This window comes from Phyllobates terribilis, unplaced genomic scaffold (assembly GCF_046119375.1).
Source record: "Phyllobates terribilis strain yellow unplaced genomic scaffold, ASM4611937v1 Scaffold_142__1_contigs__length_4687701, whole genome shotgun sequence".
Taxonomy (NCBI): domain Eukaryota; kingdom Metazoa; phylum Chordata; class Amphibia; order Anura; family Dendrobatidae; genus Phyllobates; species Phyllobates terribilis.
The window spans coordinates 1,931,649-1,952,918 of NW_027362902.1; the positions used below are offsets into that span (position 1 = coordinate 1,931,649).

General features: G+C 44.8%; 16 non-coding genes across 16 annotated transcripts; all 16 read left to right on the forward strand.

Moving 5' to 3' along the window:
- The first annotated feature begins 916 nt into the window (after positions 1–916).
- Positions 917–1,107, forward strand: LOC141206764 (U2 spliceosomal RNA). The gene has a single exon (XR_012277306.1). It is a non-coding gene; the product is annotated as a U2 spliceosomal RNA (small nuclear RNA).
- Positions 1,108–2,222: 1,115 nt separating this feature from the next.
- LOC141206765 (U2 spliceosomal RNA) lies at positions 2,223–2,413 on the forward strand. The gene has a single exon (XR_012277307.1). It is a non-coding gene; the product is annotated as a U2 spliceosomal RNA (small nuclear RNA).
- A 1,115-nt stretch (positions 2,414–3,528) lies between these two features.
- Positions 3,529–3,719, forward strand: LOC141206766 (U2 spliceosomal RNA). Its single transcript, XR_012277308.1, has one exon. It is a non-coding gene; the product is annotated as a U2 spliceosomal RNA (small nuclear RNA).
- Positions 3,720–4,834: 1,115 nt separating this feature from the next.
- LOC141206767 (U2 spliceosomal RNA) lies at positions 4,835–5,025 on the forward strand. Its single transcript, XR_012277309.1, has one exon. It is a non-coding gene; the product is annotated as a U2 spliceosomal RNA (small nuclear RNA).
- A 1,115-nt stretch (positions 5,026–6,140) lies between these two features.
- LOC141206768 (U2 spliceosomal RNA) lies at positions 6,141–6,331 on the forward strand. The gene has a single exon (XR_012277310.1). It is a non-coding gene; the product is annotated as a U2 spliceosomal RNA (small nuclear RNA).
- A 1,115-nt stretch (positions 6,332–7,446) lies between these two features.
- On the forward strand, positions 7,447–7,637 carry LOC141206769 (U2 spliceosomal RNA). The gene has a single exon (XR_012277311.1). It is a non-coding gene; the product is annotated as a U2 spliceosomal RNA (small nuclear RNA).
- Positions 7,638–8,752: 1,115 nt separating this feature from the next.
- LOC141206770 (U2 spliceosomal RNA) lies at positions 8,753–8,943 on the forward strand. Its single transcript, XR_012277312.1, has one exon. It is a non-coding gene; the product is annotated as a U2 spliceosomal RNA (small nuclear RNA).
- Positions 8,944–10,058: 1,115 nt separating this feature from the next.
- On the forward strand, positions 10,059–10,249 carry LOC141206773 (U2 spliceosomal RNA). The gene has a single exon (XR_012277314.1). It is a non-coding gene; the product is annotated as a U2 spliceosomal RNA (small nuclear RNA).
- Positions 10,250–11,364: 1,115 nt separating this feature from the next.
- LOC141206774 (U2 spliceosomal RNA) lies at positions 11,365–11,555 on the forward strand. The gene has a single exon (XR_012277315.1). It is a non-coding gene; the product is annotated as a U2 spliceosomal RNA (small nuclear RNA).
- A 1,115-nt stretch (positions 11,556–12,670) lies between these two features.
- Positions 12,671–12,861, forward strand: LOC141206775 (U2 spliceosomal RNA). The gene has a single exon (XR_012277316.1). It is a non-coding gene; the product is annotated as a U2 spliceosomal RNA (small nuclear RNA).
- Positions 12,862–13,976: 1,115 nt separating this feature from the next.
- LOC141206776 (U2 spliceosomal RNA) lies at positions 13,977–14,167 on the forward strand. Its single transcript, XR_012277317.1, has one exon. It is a non-coding gene; the product is annotated as a U2 spliceosomal RNA (small nuclear RNA).
- Positions 14,168–15,282: 1,115 nt separating this feature from the next.
- Positions 15,283–15,473, forward strand: LOC141206777 (U2 spliceosomal RNA). Its single transcript, XR_012277318.1, has one exon. It is a non-coding gene; the product is annotated as a U2 spliceosomal RNA (small nuclear RNA).
- A 1,115-nt stretch (positions 15,474–16,588) lies between these two features.
- Positions 16,589–16,779, forward strand: LOC141206778 (U2 spliceosomal RNA). Its single transcript, XR_012277319.1, has one exon. It is a non-coding gene; the product is annotated as a U2 spliceosomal RNA (small nuclear RNA).
- Positions 16,780–17,894: 1,115 nt separating this feature from the next.
- On the forward strand, positions 17,895–18,085 carry LOC141206779 (U2 spliceosomal RNA). Its single transcript, XR_012277320.1, has one exon. It is a non-coding gene; the product is annotated as a U2 spliceosomal RNA (small nuclear RNA).
- A 1,115-nt stretch (positions 18,086–19,200) lies between these two features.
- On the forward strand, positions 19,201–19,391 carry LOC141206780 (U2 spliceosomal RNA). The gene has a single exon (XR_012277321.1). It is a non-coding gene; the product is annotated as a U2 spliceosomal RNA (small nuclear RNA).
- Positions 19,392–20,506: 1,115 nt separating this feature from the next.
- Positions 20,507–20,697, forward strand: LOC141206781 (U2 spliceosomal RNA). Its single transcript, XR_012277322.1, has one exon. It is a non-coding gene; the product is annotated as a U2 spliceosomal RNA (small nuclear RNA).
- Positions 20,698–21,270: the final 573 nt, after the last annotated feature.

A 21,270-nucleotide genomic window follows, 5' to 3' on the forward strand; every position in this document is an offset into this window, starting at 1 on the left:
ATGTGATGCAATGCTATCTTTCTAGCTCTCCCTTTTTACTTCCTTTTGGATAAACAGACATATTAGGCAAGCATTTTGGAGCTTTCACCTAAATAACTACAGGTGGTGAGATAAGCTGCACAATATAATTGACCTTTCAGTATATTGTTGCACACACACCATCTATTTAGCAAATGCCCTTGTTATCAACAGCAGCCTTTTAAACTCACCTGAGCTAACAGGTATGTGCGCTGGTTACTCTGCTGCGCTTAAAATTTCTTTTTTGGTTTGCTACAATGCCTTTTCTGAAACGTTGTCTCCTTCTGCTGGAACACTGACTTCTTTCATTTAATGCCTGCAGACTATAAAAGAGAACCCAACCCAAAAAGTTTGGTTGATTAGTCTGTGGCATTCTGTTAAACTGTTGCTTATGGCGGTCTCTGTGAGCTTCTCAGCGACATTCAGCCAGCCAGGTATCCTGCCTGCAGTAGATGGAATGTGGCAATGGAACGCTGGCTGCGCGTGTCATAATAGGCTCTGAGCCTTTATATACCTGTGCACAGCAGCAGCCACCTTCAGTCTGCTGCTGGACAGCCAGCAGCAGCAGCAGCAGGAGAGGTATGTAATCAGGAGCCCTCCTGCTAAGGGTAGACAGCTGCTCGTTCCACCCCACCCCCCGCCTTAATTGGTTCTCCTCCCTTCCAACGGTGTTGAGGCGGGTGGGAACAGCAGGGGGTGAAGGTGCTGTGTTTAAAGAGGTGGAGTTATGCAGATCTAAAACGCGTGGATTGCAGCAGCAGCAAGCCGAAAAGTGCAGGCATGTAAGGGATCTAGAGGTTGACAACATGTCTTCTTAACGGGAGTCCAGGAGCTCATCTCCACAAATGGACTTTTCAGGATCCTTGGGTGGCTCCGTAGTTTGAAACCAATTCTGGTTATCGCTTCTCGGCCTTTTGGCTAAGATCAAGTGTAGTATCTGTTCTTATCAGTTTAATATCTGATACGTCCCCTATCTGGGGACCATATATTAAATGGATTTTTAGAACAGGGAGATGGAAAAAGAGCTTGCTCTGTCCACTCCACGCATTGACCTGGTATTGCAGTATCTCCAGGACCGGTGCACCCCTTCTTTAATGCAGTTTCTAAAATCAGAAAGAATTGAATTCAATGTTTTTTGTTCATTTTGCTTGTTTGTCGGATTTTGGGATGGACTCTTTGGCTTTGCTTTTCTTCTCCTCATTGGATTTTTCATGTTCAAAGTTGCAGAAGCCAGATTACAAGCTCATTTTGGTTCAACTTCAGCAACTGTGCATTGCATTGCCATGTAATGTGATGCAATGCTATCTTTCTAGCTCTCCCTTTTTACTTCCTTTTGGATAAACAGACATATTAGGCAAGCATTTTGGAGCTTTCACCTAAATAACTACAGGTGGTGAGATAAGCTGCACAATATAATTGACCTTTCAGTATATTGTTGCACACACACCATCTATTTAGCAAATGCCCTTGTTATCAACAGCAGCCTTTTAAACTCACCTGAGCTAACAGGTATGTGCGCTGGTTACTCTGCTGCGCTTAAAATTTCTTTTTTGGTTTGCTACAATGCCTTTTCTGAAACGTTGTCTCCTTCTGCTGGAACACTGACTTCTTTCATTTAATGCCTGCAGACTATAAAAGAGAACCCAACCCAAAAAGTTTGGTTGATTAGTCTGTGGCATTCTGTTAAACTGTTGCTTATGGCGGTCTCTGTGAGCTTCTCAGCGACATTCAGCCAGCCAGGTATCCTGCCTGCAGTAGATGGAATGTGGCAATGGAACGCTGGCTGCGCGTGTCATAATAGGCTCTGAGCCTTTATATACCTGTGCACAGCAGCAGCCACCTTCAGTCTGCTGCTGGACAGCCAGCAGCAGCAGCAGCAGGAGAGGTATGTAATCAGGAGCCCTCCTGCTAAGGGTAGACAGCTGCTCGTTCCACCCCACCCCCTGCCTTAATTGGTTCTCCTCCCTTCCAACGGTGTTGAGGCGGGTGGGAACAGCAGGGGGTGAAGGTGCTGTGTTTAAAGAGGTGGAGTTATGCAGATCTAAAACGCGTGGATTGCAGCAGCAGCAAGCCGAAAAGTGCAGGCATGTAAGGGATCTAGAGGTTGACAACATGTCTTCTTAACGGGAGTCCAGGAGCTCATCTCCACAAATGGACTTTTCAGGATCCTTGGGTGGCTCCGTAGTTTGAAACCAATTCTGGTTATCGCTTCTCGGCCTTTTGGCTAAGATCAAGTGTAGTATCTGTTCTTATCAGTTTAATATCTGATACGTCCCCTATCTGGGGACCATATATTAAATGGATTTTTAGAACAGGGAGATGGAAAAAGAGCTTGCTCTGTCCACTCCACGCATTGACCTGGTATTGCAGTATCTCCAGGACCGGTGCACCCCTTCTTTAATGCAGTTTCTAAAATCAGAAAGAATTGAATTCAATGTTTTTTGTTCATTTTGCTTGTTTGTCGGATTTTGGGATGGACTCTTTGGCTTTGCTTTTCTTCTCCTCATTGGATTTTTCATGTTCAAAGTTGCAGAAGCCAGATTACAAGCTCATTTTGGTTCAACTTCAGCAACTGTGCATTGCATTGCCATGTAATGTGATGCAATGCTATCTTTCTAGCTCTCCCTTTTTACTTCCTTTTGGATAAACAGACATATTAGGCAAGCATTTTGGAGCTTTCACCTAAATAACTACAGGTGGTGAGATAAGCTGCACAATATAATTGACCTTTCAGTATATTGTTGCACACACACCATCTATTTAGCAAATGCCCTTGTTATCAACAGCAGCCTTTTAAACTCACCGGAGCTAACAGGTATGTGCGCTGGTTACTCTGCTGCGCTTAAAATTTCTTTTTTGGTTTGCTACAATGCCTTTTCTGAAACGTTGTCTCCTTCTGCTGGAACACTGACTTCTTTCATTTAATGCCTGCAGACTATAAAAGAGAACCCAACCCAAAAAGTTTGGTTGATTAGTCTGTGGCATTCTGTTAAACTGTTGCTTATGGCGGTCTCTGTGAGCTTCTCAGCGACATTCAGCCAGCCAGGTATCCTGCCTGCAGTAGATGGAATGTGGCAATGGAACGCTGGCTGCGCGTGTCATAATAGGCTCTGAGCCTTTATATACCTGTGCACAGCAGCAGCCACCTTCAGTCTGCTGCTGGACAGCCAGCAGCAGCAGCAGCAGGAGAGGTATGTAATCAGGAGCCCTCCTGCTAAGGGTAGACAGCTGCTCGTTCCACCCCACCCCCCGCCTTAATTGGTTCTCCTCCCTTCCAACGGTGTTGAGGCGGGTGGGAACAGCAGGGGGTGAAGGTGCTGTGTTTAAAGAGGTGGAGTTATGCAGATCTAAAACGCGTGGATTGCAGCAGCAGCAAGCCGAAAAGTGCAGGCATGTAAGGGATCTAGAGGTTGACAACATGTCTTCTTAACGGGAGTCCAGGAGCTCATCTCCACAAATGGACTTTTCAGGATCCTTGGGTGGCTCCGTAGTTTGAAACCAATTCTGGTTATCGCTTCTCGGCCTTTTGGCTAAGATCAAGTGTAGTATCTGTTCTTATCAGTTTAATATCTGATACGTCCCCTATCTGGGGACCATATATTAAATGGATTTTTAGAACAGGGAGATGGAAAAAGAGCTTGCTCTGTCCACTCCACGCATTGACCTGGTATTGCAGTATCTCCAGGACCGGTGCACCCCTTCTTTAATGCAGTTTCTAAAATCAGAAAGAATTGAATTCAATGTTTTTTGTTCATTTTGCTTGTTTGTCGGATTTTGGGATGGACTCTTTGGCTTTGCTTTTCTTCTCCTCATTGGATTTTTCATGTTCAAAGTTGCAGAAGCCAGATTACAAGCTCATTTTGGTTCAACTTCAGCAACTGTGCATTGCATTGCCATGTAATGTGATGCAATGCTATCTTTCTAGCTCTCCCTTTTTACTTCCTTTTGGATAAACAGACATATTAGGCAAGCATTTTGGAGCTTTCACCTAAATAACTACAGGTGGTGAGATAAGCTGCACAATATAATTGACCTTTCAGTATATTGTTGCACACACACCATCTATTTAGCAAATGCCCTTGTTATCAACAGCAGCCTTTTAAACTCACCTGAGCTAACAGGTATGTGCGCTGGTTACTCTGCTGCGCTTAAAATTTCTTTTTTGGTTTGCTACAATGCCTTTTCTGAAACGTTGTCTCCTTCTGCTGGAACACTGACTTCTTTCATTTAATGCCTGCAGACTATAAAAGAGAACCCAACCCAAAAAGTTTGGTTGATTAGTCTGTGGCATTCTGTTAAACTGTTGCTTATGGCGGTCTCTGTGAGCTTCTCAGCGACATTCAGCCAGCCAGGTATCCTGCCTGCAGTAGATGGAATGTGGCAATGGAACGCTGGCTGCGCGTGTCATAATAGGCTCTGAGCCTTTATATACCTGTGCACAGCAGCAGCCACCTTCAGTCTGCTGCTGGACAGCCAGCAGCAGCAGCAGCAGGAGAGGTATGTAATCAGGAGCCCTCCTGCTAAGGGTAGACAGCTGCTCGTTCCACCCCACCCCCCGCCTTAATTGGTTCTCCTCCCTTCCAACGGTGTTGAGGCGGGTGGGAACAGCAGGGGGTGAAGGTGCTGTGTTTAAAGAGGTGGAGTTATGCAGATCTAAAACGCGTGGATTGCAGCAGCAGCAAGCCGAAAAGTGCAGGCATGTAAGGGATCTAGAGGTTGACAACATGTCTTCTTAACGGGAGTCCAGGAGCTCATCTCCACAAATGGACTTTTCAGGATCCTTGGGTGGCTCCGTAGTTTGAAACCAATTCTGGTTATCGCTTCTCGGCCTTTTGGCTAAGATCAAGTGTAGTATCTGTTCTTATCAGTTTAATATCTGATACGTCCCCTATCTGGGGACCATATATTAAATGGATTTTTAGAACAGGGAGATGGAAAAAGAGCTTGCTCTGTCCACTCCACGCATTGACCTGGTATTGCAGTATCTCCAGGACCGGTGCACCCCTTCTTTAATGCAGTTTCTAAAATCAGAAAGAATTGAATTCAATGTTTTTTGTTCATTTTGCTTGTTTGTCGGATTTTGGGATGGACTCTTTGGCTTTGCTTTTCTTCTCCTCATTGGATTTTTCATGTTCAAAGTTGCAGAAGCCAGATTACAAGCTCATTTTGGTTCAACTTCAGCAACTGTGCATTGCATTGCCATGTAATGTGATGCAATGCTATCTTTCTAGCTCTCCCTTTTTACTTCCTTTTGGATAAACAGACATATTAGGCAAGCATTTTGGAGCTTTCACCTAAATAACTACAGGTGGTGAGATAAGCTGCACAATATAATTGACCTTTCAGTATATTGTTGCACACACACCATCTATTTAGCAAATGCCCTTGTTATCAACAGCAGCCTTTTAAACTCACCTGAGCTAACAGGTATGTGCGCTGGTTACTCTGCTGCGCTTAAAATTTCTTTTTTGGTTTGCTACAATGCCTTTTCTGAAACGTTGTCTCCTTCTGCTGGAACACTGACTTCTTTCATTTAATGCCTGCAGACTATAAAAGAGAACCCAACCCAAAAAGTTTGGTTGATTAGTCTGTGGCATTCTGTTAAACTGTTGCTTATGGCGGTCTCTGTGAGCTTCTCAGCGACATTCAGCCAGCCAGGTATCCTGCCTGCAGTAGATGGAATGTGGCAATGGAACGCTGGCTGCGCGTGTCATAATAGGCTCTGAGCCTTTATATACCTGTGCACAGCAGCAGCCACCTTCAGTCTGCTGCTGGACAGCCAGCAGCAGCAGCAGCAGGAGAGGTATGTAATCAGGAGCCCTCCTGCTAAGGGTAGACAGCTGCTCGTTCCACCCCACCCCCCGCCTTAATTGGTTCTCCTCCCTTCCAACGGTGTTGAGGCGGGTGGGAACAGCAGGGGGTGAAGGTGCTGTGTTTAAAGAGGTGGAGTTATGCAGATCTAAAACGCGTGGATTGCAGCAGCAGCAAGCCGAAAAGTGCAGGCATGTAAGGGATCTAGAGGTTGACAACATGTCTTCTTAACGGGAGTCCAGGAGCTCATCTCCACAAATGGACTTTTCAGGATCCTTGGGTGGCTCCGTAGTTTGAAACCAATTCTGGTTATCGCTTCTCGGCCTTTTGGCTAAGATCAAGTGTAGTATCTGTTCTTATCAGTTTAATATCTGATACGTCCCCTATCTGGGGACCATATATTAAATGGATTTTTAGAACAGGGAGATGGAAAAAGAGCTTGCTCTGTCCACTCCACGCATTGACCTGGTATTGCAGTATCTCCAGGACCGGTGCACCCCTTCTTTAATGCAGTTTCTAAAATCAGAAAGAATTGAATTCAATGTTTTTTGTTCATTTTGCTTGTTTGTCGGATTTTGGGATGGACTCTTTGGCTTTGCTTTTCTTCTCCTCATTGGATTTTTCATGTTCAAAGTTGCAGAAGCCAGATTACAAGCTCATTTTGGTTCAACTTCAGCAACTGTGCATTGCATTGCCATGTAATGTGATGCAATGCTATCTTTCTAGCTCTCCCTTTTTACTTCCTTTTGGATAAACAGACATATTAGGCAAGCATTTTGGAGCTTTCACCTAAATAACTACAGGTGGTGAGATAAGCTGCACAATATAATTGACCTTTCAGTATATTGTTGCACACACACCATCTATTTAGCAAATGCCCTTGTTATCAACAGCAGCCTTTTAAACTCACCTGAGCTAACAGGTATGTGCGCTGGTTACTCTGCTGCGCTTAAAATTTCTTTTTTGGTTTGCTACAATGCCTTTTCTGAAACGTTGTCTCCTTCTGCTGGAACACTGACTTCTTTCATTTAATGCCTGCAGACTATAAAAGAGAACCCAACCCAAAAAGTTTGGTTGATTAGTCTGTGGCATTCTGTTAAACTGTTGCTTATGGCGGTCTCTGTGAGCTTCTCAGCGACATTCAGCCAGCCAGGTATCCTGCCTGCAGTAGATGGAATGTGGCAATGGAACGCTGGCTGCGCGTGTCATAATAGGCTCTGAGCCTTTATATACCTGTGCACAGCAGCAGCCACCTTCAGTCTGCTGCTGGACAGCCAGCAGCAGCAGCAGCAGGAGAGGTATGTAATCAGGAGCCCTCCTGCTAAGGGTAGACAGCTGCTCGTTCCACCCCACCCCCCGCCTTAATTGGTTCTCCTCCCTTCCAACGGTGTTGAGGCGGGTGGGAACAGCAGGGGGTGAAGGTGCTGTGTTTAAAGAGGTGGAGTTATGCAGATCTAAAACGCGTGGATTGCAGCAGCAGCAAGCCGAAAAGTGCAGGCATGTAAGGGATCTAGAGGTTGACAACATGTCTTCTTAACGGGAGTCCAGTAGCTCATCTCCACAAATGGACTTTTCAGGATCCTTGGGTGGCTCCGTAGTTTGAAACCAATTCTGGTTATCGCTTCTCGGCCTTTTGGCTAAGATCAAGTGTAGTATCTGTTCTTATCAGTTTAATATCTGATACGTCCCCTATCTGGGGACCATATATTAAATGGATTTTTAGAACAGGGAGATGGAAAAAGAGCTTGCTCTGTCCACTCCACGCATTGACCTGGTATTGCAGTATCTCCAGGACCGGTGCACCCCTTCTTTAATGCAGTTTCTAAAATCAGAAAGAATTGAATTCAATGTTTTTTGTTCATTTTGCTTGTTTGTCGGATTTGGGGATGGACTCTTTGGCTTTGCTTTTCTTCTCCTCATTGGATTTTTCATGTTCAAAGTTGCAGAAGCCAGATTACAAGCTCATTTTGGTTCAACTTCAGCAACTGTGCATTGCATTGCCATGTAATGTGATGCAATGCTATCTTTCTAGCTCTCCCTTTTTACTTCCTTTTGGATAAACAGACATATTAGGCAAGCATTTTGGAGCTTTCACCTAAATAACTACAGGTGGTGAGATAAGCTGCACAATATAATTGACCTTTCAGTATATTGTTGCACACACACCATCTATTTAGCAAATGCCCTTGTTATCAACAGCAGCCTTTTAAACTCACCTGAGCTAACAGGTATGTGCGCTGGTTACTCTGCTGCGCTTAAAATTTCTTTTTTGGTTTGCTACAATGCCTTTTCTGAAACGTTGTCTCCTTCTGCTGGAACACTGACTTCTTTCATTTAATGCCTGCAGACTATAAAAGAGAACCCAACCCAAAAAGTTTGGTTGATTAGTCTGTGGCATTCTGTTAAACTGTTGCTTATGGCGGTCTCTGTGAGCTTCTCAGCGACATTCAGCCAGCCAGGTATCCTGCCTGCAGTAGATGGAATGTGGCAATGGAACGCTGGCTGCGCGTGTCATAATAGGCTCTGAGCCTTTATATACCTGTGCACAGCAGCAGCCACCTTCAGTCTGCTGCTGGACAGCCAGCAGCAGCAGCAGCAGGAGAGGTATGTAATCAGGAGCCCTCCTGCTAAGGGTAGACAGCTGCTCGTTCCACCCCACCCCCCGCCTTAATTGGTTCTCCTCCCTTCCAACGGTGTTGAGGCGGGTGGGAACAGCAGGGGGTGAAGGTGCTGTGTTTAAAGAGGTGGAGTTATGCAGATCTAAAACGCGTGGATTGCAGCAGCAGCAAGCCGAAAAGTGCAGGCATGTAAGGGATCTAGAGGTTGACAACATGTCTTCTTAACGGGAATCCAGGAGCTCATCTCCACAAATGGACTTTTCAGGATCCTTGGGTGGCTCCGTAGTTTGAAACCAATTCTGGTTATCGCTTCTCGGCCTTTTGGCTAAGATCAAGTGTAGTATCTGTTCTTATCAGTTTAATATCTGATACGTCCCCTATCTGGGGACCATATATTAAATGGATTTTTAGAACAGGGAGATGGAAAAAGAGCTTGCTCTGTCCACTCCACGCATTGACCTGGTATTGCAGTATCTCCAGGACCGGTGCACCCCTTCTTTAATGCAGTTTCTAAAATCAGAAAGAATTGAATTCAATGTTTTTTGTTCATTTTGCTTGTTTGTCGGATTTTGGGATGGACTCTTTGGCTTTGCTTTTCTTCTCCTCATTGGATTTTTCATGTTCAAAGTTGCAGAAGCCAGATTACAAGCTCATTTTGGTTCAACTTCAGCAACTGTGCATTGCATTGCCATGTAATGTGATGCAATGCTATCTTTCTAGCTCTCCCTTTTTACTTCCTTTTGGATAAACAGACATATTAGGCAAGCATTTTGGAGCTTTCACCTAAATAACTACAGGTGGTGAGATAAGCTGCACAATATAATTGACCTTTCAGTATATTGTTGCACACACACCATCTATTTAGCAAATGCCCTTGTTATCAACAGCAGCCTTTTAAACTCACCTGAGCTAACAGGTATGTGCGCTGGTTACTCTGCTGCGCTTAAAATTTCTTTTTTGGTTTGCTACAATGCCTTTTCTGAAACATTGTCTCCTTCTGCTGGAACACTGACTTCTTTCATTTAATGCCTGCAGACTATAAAAGAGAACCCAACCCAAAAAGTTTGGTTGATTAGTCTGTGGCATTCTGTTAAACTGTTGCTTATGGCGGTCTCTGTGAGCTTCTCAGCGACATTCAGCCAGCCAGGTATCCTGCCTGCAGTAGATGGAATGTGGCAATGGAACGCTGGCTGCGCGTGTCATAATAGGCTCTGAGCCTTTATATACCTGTGCACAGCAGCAGCCACCTTCAGTCTGCTGCTGGACAGCCAGCAGCAGCAGCAGCAGGAGAGGTATGTAATCAGGAGCCCTCCTGCTAAGGGTAGACAGCTGCTCGTTCCACCCCACCCCCCGCCTTAATTGGTTCTCCTCCCTTCCAACGGTGTTGAGGCGGGTGGGAACAGCAGGGGGTGAAGGTGCTGTGTTTAAAGAGGTGGAGTTATGCAGATCTAAAACGCGTGGATTGCAGCAGCAGCAAGCCGAAAAGTGCAGGCATGTAAGGGATCTAGAGGTTGACAACATGTCTTCTTAACGGGAGTCCAGGAGCTCATCTCCACAAATGGACTTTTCAGGATCCTTGGGTGGCTCCGTAGTTTGAAACCAATTCTGGTTATCGCTTCTCGGCCTTTTGGCTAAGATCAAGTGTAGTATCTGTTCTTATCAGTTTAATATCTGATACGTCCCCTATCTGGGGACCATATATTAAATGGATTTTTAGAACAGGGAGATGGAAAAAGAGCTTGCTCTGTCCACTCCACGCATTGACCTGGTATTGCAGTATCTCCAGGACCGGTGCACCCCTTCTTTAATGCAGTTTCTAAAATCAGAAAGAATTGAATTCAATGTTTTTTGTTCATTTTGCTTGTTTGTCGGATTTTGGGATGGACTCTTTGGCTTTGCTTTTCTTCTCCTCATTGGATTTTTCATGTTCAAAGTTGCAGAAGCCAGATTACAAGCTCATTTTGGTTCAACTTCAGCAACTGTGCATTGCATTGCCATGTAATGTGATGCAATGCTATCTTTCTAGCTCTCCCTTTTTACTTCCTTTTGGATAAACAGACATATTAGGCAAGCATTTTGGAGCTTTCACCTAAATAACTACAGGTGGTGAGATAAGCTGCACAATATAATTGACCTTTCAGTATATTGTTGCACACACACCATCTATTTAGCAAATGCCCTTGTTATCAACAGCAGCCTTTTAAACTCACCTGAGCTAACAGGTATGTGCGCTGGTTACTCTGCTGCGCTTAAAATTTCTTTTTTGGTTTGCTACAATGCCTTTTCTGAAACGTTGTCTCCTTCTTCTGGAACACTGACTTCTTTCATTTAATGCCTGCAGACTATAAAAGAGAACCCAACCCAAAAAGTTTGGTTGATTAGTCTGTGGCATTCTGTTAAACTGTTGCTTATGGCGGTCTCTGTGAGCTTCTCAGCGACATTCAGCCAGCCAGGTATCCTGCCTGCAGTAGATGGAATGTGGCAATGGAACGCTGGCTGCGCGTGTCATAATAGGCTCTGAGCCTTTATATACCTGTGCACAGCAGCAGCCACCTTCAGTCTGCTGCTGGACAGCCAGCAGCAGCAGCAGCAGGAGAGGTATGTAATCAGGAGCCCTCCTGCTAAGGGTAGACAGCTGCTCGTTCCACCCCACCCCCCGCCTTAATTGGTTCTCCTCCCTTCCAACGGTGTTGAGGCGGGTGGGAACAGCAGGGGGTGAAGGTGCTGTGTTTAAAGAGGTGGAGTTATGCAGATCTAAAACGCGTGGATTGCAGCAGCAGCAAGCCGAAAAGTGCAGGCATGTAAGGGATCTAGAGGTTGACAACATGTCTTCTTAACGGGAATCCAGGAGCTCATCTCCACAAATGGACTTTTCAGGATCCTTGGGTGGCTCCGTAGTTTGAAACCAATTCTGGTTATCGCTTCTCGGCCTTTTGGCTAAGATCAAGTGTAGTATCTGTTCTTATCAGTTTAATATCTGATACGTCCCCTATCTGGGGACCATATATTAAATGGATTTTTAGAACAGGGAGATGGAAAAAGAGCTTGCTCTGTCCACTCCACGCATTGACCTGGTATTGCAGTATCTCCAGGACCGGTGCACCCCTTCTTTAATGCAGTTTCTAAAATCAGAAAGAATTGAATTCAATGTTTTTTGTTCATTTTGCTTGTTTGTCGGATTTTGGGATGGACTCTTTCTCTTTGCTTTTCTTCTCCTCATTGGATTTTTCATGTTCAAAGTTGCAGAAGCCAGATTACAAGCTCATTTTGGTTCAACTTCAGCAACTGTGCATTGCATTGCCATGTAATGTGATGCAATGCTATCTTTCTAGCTCTCCCTTTTTACTTCCTTTTGGATAAACAGACATATTAGGCAAGCATTTTGGAGCTTTCACCTAAATAACTACAGGTGGTGAGATAAGCTGCACAATATAATTGACCTTTCAGTATATTGTTGCACACACACCATCTATTTAGCAAATGCCCTTGTTATCAACAGCAGCCTTTTAAACTCACCTGAGCTAACAGGTATGTGCGCTGGTTACTCTGCTGCGCTTAAAATTTCTTTTTTGGTTTGCTACAATGCCTTTTCTGAAACGTTGTCTCCTTCTGCTGGAACACTGACTTCTTTCATTTAATGCCTGCAGACTATAAAAGAGAACCCAACCCAAAAAGTTTGGTTGATTAGTCTGTGGCATTCTGTTAAACTGTTGCTTATGGCGGTCTCTGTGAGCTTCTCAGCGACATTCAGCCAGCCAGGTATCCTGCCTGCAGTAGATGGAATGTGGCAATGGAACGCTGGCTGCGCGTGTCATAATAGGCTCTGAGCCTTTATATACCTGTGCACAGCAGCAGCCACCTTCAGTCTGCTGCTGGACAGCCAGCAGCAGCAGCAGCAGGAGAGGTATGTAATCAGGAGCCCTCCTGCTAAGGGTAGACAGCTGCTCGTTCCACCCCACCCCCCGCCTTAATTGGTTCTCCTCCCTTCCAACGGTGTTGAGGCGGGTGGGAACAGCAGGGGGTGAAGGTGCTGTGTTTAAAGAGGTGGAGTTATGCAGATCTAAAACGCGTGGATTGCAGCAGCAGCAAGCCGAAAAGTGCAGGCATGTAAGGGATCTAGAGGTTGACAACATGTCTTCTTAACGGGAGTCCAGGAGCTCATCTCCACAAATGGACTTTTCAGGATCCTTGGGTGGCTCCGTAGTTTGAAACCAATTCTGGTTATCGCTTCTCGGCCTTTTGGCTAAGATCAAGTGTAGTATCTGTTCTTATCAGTTTAATATCTGATACGTCCCCTATCTGGGGACCATATATTAAATGGATTTTTAGAACAGGGAGATGGAAAAAGAGCTTGCTCTGTCCACTCCACGCATTGACCTGGTATTGCAGTATCTCCAGGACCGGTGCACCCCTTCTTTAATGCAGTTTCTAAAATCAGAAAGAATTGAATTCAATGTTTTTTGTTCATTTTGCTTGTTTGTCGGATTTTGGGATGGACTCTTTGGCTTTGCTTTTCTTCTCCTCATTGGATTTTTCATGTTCAAAGTTGCAGAAGCCAGATTACAAGCTCATTTTGGTTCAACTTCAGCAACTGTGCATTGCATTGCCATGTAATGTGATGCAATGCTATCTTTCTAGCTCTCCCTTTTTACTTCCTTTTGGATAAACAGACATATTAGGCAAGCATTTTGGAGCTTTCACCTAAATAACTACAGGTGGTGAGATAAGCTGCACAATATAATTGACCTTTCAGTATATTGTTGCACACACACCATCTATTTAGCAAATGCCCTTGTTATCAACAGCAGCCTTTTAAACTCACCTGAGCTAACAGGTATGTGCGCTGGTTACTCTGCTGCGCTTAAAATTTCTTTTTTGGTTTGCTACAATGCCTTTTCTGAAACGTTGTCTCCTTCTTCTGGAACACTGACTTCTTTCATTTAATGCCTGCAGACTATAAAAGAGAACCCAACCCAAAAAGGTTGGTTGATTAGTCTGTGGCATTCTGTTAAACTGTTGCTTATGGCGGTCTCTGTGAGCTTCTCAGCGACATTCAGCCAGCCAGGTATCCTGCCTGCAGTAGATGGAATGTGGCAATGGAACGCTGGCTGCGCGTGTCATAATAGGCTCTGAGCCTTTATATACCTGTGCACAGCAGCAGCCACCTTCAGTCTGCTGCTGGACAGCCAGCAGCAGCAGCAGCAGGAGAGGTATGTAATCAGGAGCCCTCCTGCTAAGGGTAGACAGCTGCTCGTTCCACCCCACCCCCCGCCTTAATTGGTTCTCCTCCCTTCCAACGGTGTTGAGGCGGGTGGGAACAGCAGGGGGTGAAGGTGCTGTGTTTAAAGAGGTGGAGTTATGCAGATCTAAAACGCGTGGATTGCAGCAGCAGCAAGCCGAAAAGTGCAGGCATGTAAGGGATCTAGAGGTTGACAACATGTCTTCTTAACGGGAGTCCAGGAGCTCATCTCCACAAATGGACTTTTCAGGATCCTTGGGTGGCTCCGTAGTTTGAAACCAATTCTGGTTATCGCTTCTCGGCCTTTTGGCTAAGATCAAGTGTAGTATCTGTTCTTATCAGTTTAATATCTGATACGTCCCCTATCTGGGGACCATATATTAAATGGATTTTTAGAACAGGGAGATGGAAAAAGAGCTTGCTCTGTCCACTCCACGCATTGACCTGGTATTGCAGTATCTCCAGGACCGGTGCACCCCTTCTTTAATGCAGTTTCTAAAATCAGAAAGAATTGAATTCAATGTTTTTTGTTCATTTTGCTTGTTTGTCGGATTTTGGGATGGACTCTTTGGCTTTGCTTTTCTTCTCCTCATTGGATTTTTCATGTTCAAAGTTGCAGAAGCCAGATTACAAGCTCATTTTGGTTCAACTTCAGCAACTGTGCATTGCATTGCCATGTAATGTGATGCAATGCTATCTTTCTAGCTCTCCCTTTTTACTTCCTTTTGGATAAACAGACATATTAGGCAAGCATTTTGGAGCTTTCACCTAAATAACTACAGGTGGTGAGATAAGCTGCACAATATAATTGACCTTTCAGTATATTGTTGCACACACACCATCTATTTAGCAAATGCCCTTGTTATCAACAGCAGCCTTTTAAACTCACCTGAGCTAACAGGTATGTGCGCTGGTTACTCTGCTGCGCTTAAAATTTCTTTTTTGGTTTGCTACAATGCCTTTTCTGAAACGTTGTCTCCTTCTTCTGGAACACTGACTTCTTTCATTTAATGCCTGCAGACTATAAAAGAGAACCCAACCCAAAAAGTTTGGTTGATTAGTCTGTGGCATTCTGTTAAACTGTTGCTTATGGCGGTCTCTGTGAGCTTCTCAGCGACATTCAGCCAGCCAGGTATCCTGCCTGCAGTAGATGGAATGTGGCAATGGAACGCTGGCTGCGCGTGTCATAATAGGCTCTGAGCCTTTATATACCTGTGCACAGCAGCAGCCACCTTCAGTCTGCTGCTGGACAGCCAGCAGCAGCAGCAGCAGGAGAGGTATGTAATCAGGAGCCCTCCTGCTAAGGGTAGACAGCTGCTCGTTCCACCCCACCCCCCGCCTTAATTGGTTCTCCTCCCTTCCAACGGTGTTGAGGCGGGTGGGAACAGCAGGGGGTGAAGGTGCTGTGTTTAAAGAGGTGGAGTTATGCAGATCTAAAACGCGTGGATTGCAGCAGCAGCAAGCCGAAAAGTGCAGGCATGTAAGGGATCTAGAGGTTGACAACATGTCTTCTTAACGGGAATCCAGGAGCTCATCTCCACAAATGGACTTTTCAGGATCCTTGGGTGGCTCCGTAGTTTGAAACCAATTCTGGTTATCGCTTCTCGGCCTTTTGGCTAAGATCAAGTGTAGTATCTGTTCTTATCAGTTTAATATCTGATACGTCCCCTATCTGGGGACCATATATTAAATGGATTTTTAGAACAGGGAGATGGAAAAAGAGCTTGCTCTGTCCACTCCACGCATTGACCTGGTATTGCAGTATCTCCAGGACCGGTGCACCCCTTCTTTAATGCAGTTTCTAAAATCAGAAAGAATTGAATTCAATGTTTTTTGTTCATTTTGCTTGTTTGTCGGATTTTGGGATGGACTCTTTGGCTTTGCTTTTCTTCTCCTCATTGGATTTTTCATGTTCAAAGTTGCAGAAGCCAGATTACAAGCTCATTTTGGTTCAACTTCAGCAACTGTGCATTGCATTGCCATGTAATGTGATGCAATGCTATCTTTCTAGCTCTCCCTTTTTACTTCCTTTTGGATAAACAGACATATTAGGCAAGCATTTTGGAGCTTTCACCTAAATAACTACAGGTGGTGAGATAAGCTGCACAATATAATTGACCTTTCAGTATATTGTTGCACACACACCATCTATTTAGCAAATGCCCTTGTTATCAACAGCAGCCTTTTAAACTCACCTGAGCTAACAGGTATGTGCGCTGGTTACTCTGCTGCGCTTAAAATTTCTTTTTTGGTTTGCTACAATGCCTTTTCTGAAACGTTGTCTCCTTCTGCTGGAACACTGACTTCTTTCATTTAATGCCTGCAGACTATAAAAGAGAACCCAACCCAAAAAGTTTGGTTGATTAGTCTGTGGCATTCTGTTAAACTGTTGCTTATGGCGGTCTCTGTGAGCTTCTCAGCGACATTCAGCCAGCCAGGTATCCTGCCTGCAGTAGATGGAATGTGGCAATATAACGCTGGCTGCGCATGTCATAATAGGCTCTCAGCCTTTATATACCTGTGCACAGCAGCAGCCACCTTCAGTCTGCTGCTGGACAGCCAGCAGCAGCAGCAGCAGGAGAGGTATGTAATCAGGAGCCCTCCTGCTAAGGGTAGACAGCTGCTCGTTCCACCCCACCCCCCGCCTTAATTGGTTCTCCTCCCTTCCAACGGTGTTGAGGCGGGTGGGAACAGCAGGGGGTGAAGGTGCTGTGTTTAAAGAGGTGGAGTTATGCAGATCTAAAACGCGTGGATTGCAGCAGCAGCAAGCCGAAAAGTGCAGGCATGTAAGGGATCTAGAGGTTGACAACATGTCTTCTTAACGGGAGTCCAGGAGCTCATCTCCACAAATGGACTTTTCAGGATCCTTGGGTGGCTCCGTAGTTTGAAACCAATTCTGGTTATCGCTTCTCGGCCTTTTGGCTAAGATCAAGTGTAGTATCTGTTCTTATCAGTTTAATATCTGATACGTCCCCTATCTGGGGACCATATATTAAATGGATTTTTAGAACAGGGAGATGGAAAAAGAGCTTGCTCTGTCCACTCCACGCATTGACCTGGTATTGCAGTATCTCCAGGACCGGTGCACCCCTTCTTTAATGCAGTTTCTAAAATCAGAAAGAATTGAATTCAATGTTTTTTGTTCATTTTGCTTGTTTGTCGGATTTTGGGATGGACTCTTTGGCTTTGCTTTTCTTCTCCTCATTGGATTTTTCATGTTCAAAGTTGCAGAAGCCAGATTACAAGCTCATTTTGGTTCAACTTCAGCAACTGTGCATTGCATTGCCATGTAATGTGATGCAATGCTATCTTTCTAGCTCTCCCTTTTTACTTCCTTTTGGATAAACAGACATATTAGGCAAGCATTTTGGAGCTTTCACCTAAATAACTACAGGTGGTGAGATAAGCTGCACAATATAATTGACCTTTCAGTATATTGTTGCACACACACCATCTATTTAGCAAATGCCCTTGTTATCAACAGCAGCCTTTTAAACTCACCTGAGCTAACAGGTATGTGCGCTGGTTACTCTGCTGCGCTTAAAATTTCTTTTTTGGTTTGCTACAATGCCTTTTCTGAAACGTTGTCTCCTTCTGCTGGAACACTGACTTCTTTCATTTAATGCCTGCAGACTATAAAAGAGAACCCAACCCAAAAAGTTTGGTTGATTAGTCTGTGGCATTCTGTTAAACTGTTGCTTATGGCGGTCTCTGTGAGCTTCTCAGCGACATTCAGCCAGCCAGGTATCCTGCCTGCAGTAGATGGAATGTGGCAATGGAACGCTGGCTGCGCGTGTCATAATAGGCTCTGAGCCTTTATATACCTGTGCACAGCAGCAGCCACCTTCAGTCTGCTGCTGGACAGCCAGCAGCAGCAGCAGCAGGAGAGGTATGTAATCAGGAGCCCTCCTGCTAAGGGTAGACAGCTGCTCGTTCCACCCCACCCCCCGCCTTAATTGGTTCTCCTCCCTTCCAACGGTGTTGAGGCGGGTGGGAACAGCAGGGGGTGAAGGTGCTGTGTTTAAAGAGGTGGAGTTATGCAGATCTAAAACGCGTGAATTGCAGCAGCAGCAAGCCGAAAAGTGCAGGCATGTAAGGGATCTAGAGGTTGACAACATGTCTTCTTAACGGGAGTCCAGGAGCTCATCTCCACAAATGGACTTTTCAGGATCCTTGGGTGGCTCCGTAGTTTGAAACCAAATCTGGTTATCGCTTCTCGGCCTTTTGGCTAAGATCAAGTGTAGTATCTGTTCTTATCAGTTTAATATCTGATACGTCCCCTATCTGGGGACCATATATTAAATGGATTTTTAGAACAGGGAGATGGAAAAAGAGCTTGCTCTGTCCACTCCACGCATTGACCTGGTATTGCAGTATCTCCAGGACCGGTGCACCCCTTCTTTAATGCAGTTTCTAAAATCAGAAAGAATTGAATTCAATGTTTTTTGTTCATTTTGCTTGTTTGTCGGATTTTGGGATGGACTCTTTGGCTTTGCTTTTCTTCTCCTCATTGGATTTTTCATGTTCAAAGTTGCAGAAGCCAGATTACAAGCTCATTTTGGTTCAACTTCAGCAACTGTGCATTGCATTGCCATGTAATGTGATGCAATGCTATCTTTCTAGCTCTCCCTTTTTACTTCCTTTTGGATAAACAGACATATTAGGCAAGCATTTTGGAGCTTTCACCTAAATAACTACAGGTGGTGAGATAAGCTGCACAATATAATTGACCTTTCAGTATATTGTTGCACACACACCATCTATTTAGCAAATGCCCTTGTTATCAACAGCAGCCTTTTAAACTCACCTGAGCTAACAGGTATGTGCACTGGTTACTCTGCTGCGCTTAAAATTTCTTTTTTGGTTTGCTACAATGCCTTTTCTGAAACGTTGTCTCCTTCTTCTGGAACACTGACTTCTTTCATTTAATGCCTGCAGACTATAAAAGAGAACCCAACCCAAAAAGTTTGGTTGATTAGTCTGTGGCATTCTGTTAAACTGTTGCTTATGGCGGTCTCTGTGAGCTTCTCAGCGACATTCAGCCAGCCAGGTATCCTGCCTGCAGTAGATGGAATGTGGCAATGGAACGCTGGCTGCGCGTGTCATAATAGGCTCTGAGCCTTTATATACCTGTGCACAGCAGCAGCCACCTTCAGTCTGCTGCTCGACAGCCAGCAGCAGCAGCAGCAGGAGAGGTATGTAATCAGGAGCCCTCCTGCTAAGGGTAGACAGCTGCTCGTTCCACCCCACCCCCCGCCTTAATTGGTTCTCCTCCCTTCCAACGGTGTTGAGGCGGGTGGGAACAGCAGGGGGTGAAGGTGCTGTGTTTAAAGAGGTGGAGTTATGCAGATCTAAAACGCGTGGATTGCAGCAGCAGCAAGCCGAAAAGTGCAGGCATGTAAGGGATCTAGAGGTTGACAACATGTCTTCTTAACGGGAGTCCAGGAGCTCATCTCCACAAATGGACTTTTCAGGATCCTTGGGTGGCTCCGTAGTTTGAAACCAATTCTGGTTATCGCTTCTCGGCCTTTTGGCTAAGATCAAGTGTAGTATCTGTTCTTATCAGTTTAATATCTGATACGTCCCCTATCTGGGGACCATATATTAAATGGATTTTTAGAACAGGGAGATGGAAAAAGAGCTTGCTCTGTCCACTCCACGCATTGACCTGGTATTGCAGTATCTCCAGGACCGGTGCACCCCTTCTTTAATGCAGTTTCTAAAATCAGAAAGAATTGAATTCAATGTTTTTTGTTCATTTTGCTTGTTTGTCGGATTTTGGGATGGACTCTTTGGCTTTGCTTTTCTTCTCCTCATTGGATTTTTCATGTTCAAAGTTGCAGAAGCCAGATTACAAGCTCATTTTGGTTCAACTTCAGCAACTGTGCATTGCATTGCCATGTAATGTGATGCAATGCTATCTTTCTAGCTCTCCCTTTTTACTTCCTTTTGGATAAACAGACATATTAGGCAAGCATTTTGGAGCTTTCACCTAAATAACTACAGGTGGTGAGATAAGCTGCACAATATAATTGACCTTTCAGTATATTGTTGCACACACACCATCTATTTAGCAAATGCCCTTGTTATCAACAGCAGCCTTTTAAACTCACCTGAGCTAACAGGTATGTGCGCTGGTTACTCTGCTGCGCTTAAAATTTCTTTTTTGGTTTGCTACAATGCCTTTTCTGAAACGTTGTCTCCTTCTGCTGGAACACTGACTTCTTTCATTTAATGCCTGCAGACTATAAAAGAGAACCCAACCCAAAAAGTTTGGTTGATTAGTCTGTGGCATTCTGTTAAACTGTTGCTTATGGCGGTCTCTGTGAGCTTCTCAGCGACATTCAGCCAGCCAGGTATCCTGCCTGCAGTAGATGGAATGTGGCAATGGAACGCTGGCTGCGCGTGTCATAATAGGCTCTGAGCCTTTATATACCTGTGCACAGCAGCAGCCACCTTCAGTCTGCTGCTGGACAGCCAGCAGCAGCAGCAGCAGGAGAGGTATGTAATCAGTAGCCCTCCTGCTAAGGGTAGACAGCTGCTCGTTCCACCCCACCCCCCGCCTTAATTGGTTCTCCTCCCTTCCAACGGTGTTGAGGCGGGTGGGAACAGCAGGGGGTGAAGGTGCTGTGTTTAAAGAGGTGGAGTTATGCAGATCTAAAACGCGTGGATTGCAGCAGCAGCAAGCCGAAAAGTGCAGGCATGTAAGGGATCTAGAGGTTGACAACATGTCTTCTTAACGGGAGTCCAGGAGCTCATCTCCACAAATGGACTTTTCAGGATCCTTGGGTGGCTCCGTAGTTTGAAACCAATTCTGGTTATCGCTTCTCGGCCTTTTGGCTAAGATCAAGTGTAGTATCTGTTCTTATCAGTTTAATATCTGATACGTCCCCTATCTGGGGACCATATATTAAATGGATTTTTAGAACAGGGAGATGGAAAAAGAGCTTGCTCTGTCCACTCCACGCATTGACCTGGTATTGCAGTATCTCCAGGACCGGTGCACCCCTTCTTTAATGCAGTTTCTAAAATCAGAAAGAATTGAATTCAATGTTTTTTGTTCATTTTGCTTGTTTGTCGGATTTTGGGATGGACTCTTTGGCTTTGCTTTTCTTCTCCTCATTGGATTTTTCATGTTCAAAGTTGCAGAAGCCAGATTACAAGCTCATTTTGGTTCAACTTCAGCAACTGTGCATTGCATTGCCATGTAATGTGATGCAATGCTATCTTTCTAGCTCTCCCTTTTTACTTCCTTTTGGATAAACAGACATATTAGGCAAGCATTTTGGAGCTTTCACCTAAATAACTACAGGTGGTGAGATAAGCTGCACAATATAATTGACCTTTCAGTATATTGTTGCACACACACCATCTATTTAGCAAATGCCCTTGTTATCAACAGCAGCCTTTTAAACTCACCTGAGCTAACAGGTATGTGCGCTGGTTACTCTGCTGCGCTTAAAATTTCTTTTTTGGTTTGCTACAATGCCTTTTCTGAAACGTTGTCTCCTTCTGCTGGAACACTGACTTCTTTCATTTAATGCCTGCAGACTATAAAAGAGAACCCAACCCAAAAAGTTTGGT